This window comes from Triticum aestivum, chromosome 3B (assembly GCF_018294505.1).
Source record: "Triticum aestivum cultivar Chinese Spring chromosome 3B, IWGSC CS RefSeq v2.1, whole genome shotgun sequence".
Taxonomy (NCBI): Eukaryota; Viridiplantae; Streptophyta; class Magnoliopsida; order Poales; family Poaceae; genus Triticum; species Triticum aestivum.
Window position 1 is genome coordinate 43,924,464 of NC_057801.1, and position 3,090 is coordinate 43,927,553.

A 3,090-nucleotide genomic window follows, 5' to 3' on the forward strand; every position below is an offset into this window, starting at 1 on the left:
CAGCTATGCGGGTGATTGCATATGGCGTTCCGGCTGACTATGCCGATGAGTACCTTCGCATTGGTGAAGATAGCACAATTGAGTCTGTGCGTAGATTTGCGAAAGTGATCATCCGTGTCTTCGCTCCTGAGTATCTTCGGGCACCAATGAAGATGACACAAAAAAATTGATGGCATCAAATGAGTGGAGAGGTTGGCCTGACATGCTGGGCAGTATTGATTGTATGCATTGGAATTGAAAAAATTGCCCCAAGGCTTGGCAAGGAATGTATTGTGCCAAGTTTCGTGATGCAACAATTGTGCTAGAGGCCGTAGCATCCGAGGATTTGTGGATTTGGCATTTCTTTTTTGGTATGCCGGGCACTCTCAATGATATCAATGTGTTGCAACGGTCTCATTTCTTTGCTAGGCTTGCTAGTGATGATGCTCCTGCTTGCAACTACACTATCAATGGGAATGAATACACAAAGCGGTACTATCTTGCAGATGGTATATACCCTCCTTGGTGCACATTTGTCGAGAGCATCAAAGAACCCAAAACAAAAAAACAATGTGAATTTGCAAGGGTGCAAGAGGCAGCCCGAAAAGACATTGAAAGAGCATTCGGTGTTTTGCAATCTAGGTTTGACATTGTCCGTGGTCCTGCTCGTTTTTGGGATAAGAAAACCTTGAGGAACATAATGACATGTTGTGTTATCCTGCACAATATGATTCTTGAAGATGAGAGAGGATTGAACTTAGAATTCTTTTACGACAATGTGGGTAGCCGTGTCAAACTAGTAAGAGACCCAAACGGCATTAGAGCTTTTCTTCAGACATACAAGGAGATTGAAAATGCAGACACCCATTTTCAACTTCAGGAAGATCTCATTGAGCACCATTGGCAAATGGCTGGGCAGTGACTTATTTTTGTATTCATTTGTATTTATATTCATGACAAAATTTGTATTGCACTATTTAAATTTGCTACAATTATTTGAATAATTATTTGTAATGCGGATGATTATTGTATTATGTTTGATTGGAATAATTCAGTTTGTTTTCGATTGTTGAATTATGTTGTATTTGATATTTGTGGGCTGATGATATGCGGGATGCAGCAGCGCAAAGAGCAGGTCTCTGCATCTCTGCCAGCCCGAGCCGACCCGTAAAAGCTATTTTGCACGAACTGCAAACGCGTTTTGCGGGCCGGCGGGATGCGGGGTCTGCTAGAGTTGCTCTTAGCAATATCTACGACACCCCAAATTTGTGCAACGGAGACCCATGAAACAGTTTTTGACAGCGACGCCCTTATCCTATAAAGCTCACCTTTTTCCATGGCGTGAGAACCACCTATGTCATGGAGATGCGATGGTAATAAGAAGAACCAAATGATAAATCATATATTTTGCAAGACAATGGCGCGGTGCCTATGAAGAGAATAGAAACACAACATCTTGTCGTGCCCCGCCGTAACTTTTTGCACCGAGGCCTTCTCGGAAAAATATGTTAGACCAGTTTTTTTAGTAAATTTACATATTTCTATTTGTACTTGAATCAAAATATATGTTCATATTTTCTGCCAAAGCTAAAATGATTTTGAAACTTACATACCAATCTGTATTCGGAAAATTCTAAAATTTTAGAACTTTTAGCACTGAGATAATTTCTGAGATACACATTTTTGGCCACATTTTTACAAAAATCACTTGAATAAAATTAGATATATATATTTGAACTTCAATAAACATATGGAGTTCATATTTCCTACCGAAGTTGGATAGTTATCTAAAGTCGGATACCAAACTGACTTGGAAAATTCTACTGCCTCTGATCCAAAACAAGTGTCGCAGCTTTAAATTAAGGTTAGTTAAACCTTAGCTCAAAGATGCGACACTTATTATGGGTCGGAGGGAGTACAGTTTTTGATGGAAAAAGACTGAAATTATGTGGTTGTGCGATATTGGCAAGCAGCTGACGATCAACTATCCACTTTCAATGTGACACAACATAGCTTTCTTGTTATTTTTTATACCATAAGCATTTAGTCCATGTACTCCAAGCTGAAGGCTATCACTAAAATTTACTAAAACTGCAAAAGTAATTGATAACATAGACTAACAATGACATCAATTTTGTAATATTAAAATAGTGTCTGATTAAAAGTTTTTAAGATTCAATCTAAAATGCCTGAAACAATAAGAAAAATCCGTGCAATTTAAAGTTGCAATGCAGGCAGTGAATAAATCTCTCAATCAGGAAATGAAAATAAATTGTTTATTGCCGCAAGTTATGTTTGCTTATTTTGGTCACATCACATTATTTCTTTCCTGAACTGATCTTGCAATTCTGTCAATTCAAAAACACAAAATCAACATATTGTAGTTAAAGGCTTTACCAACCGTCATCGTGGGGAAAGTCATCGTCAAAACTGTTTTTCATAAACTAAATAAGCATCATCTTTTTTTCCCTGAAAAGTTACCCATGATTGTCGTTTTTGTTCATGTGTATGAGGACACAACATAGAAAAAGAAAATTGATCATCCCACGGTTACTTAAGCCATTACGGATCGAGCTATGTTGAGAAGAAAAAGGTCAAACTTCAGTATAAAAGCTTATATATAAATATATTTCATGTATAGTATATTTTTGGAAAAATTCAAACACCTGGCTCAAATTAGCATGGAGAGAATATATCCATCCGTGCACCTCCTGTAAATAAGGAGAAAATTCTATTATTCCCATGGTCCACCTGTAGCGAAAAGTAGATATTAACTTTCTATTTGTGCAAGTATTTAGTGCAGTAGTCCACTCAGCTTTCTTATGTCGTACCCTATCAGAACGCCGGTTTATTACTGTGATTGGATCCATAATTACAAATTCATACTCTCCGATCAATTTATAACAAACATGAAGTATATTGTACGTACTATCACAACCAAGAGTATTCCAATTTTGGGCCCTACAAGCTAACAACCAGTGTCTAATTACTTGACATCTCGCTGGATGATCTTTCATGTACACTGTTTGAAATTTACCTTAATCTGTCTAGAAGTATATTGCAGTGTATTGGATGATGGTGATTTAAGCATTTCTAAGTATATTCGGATTT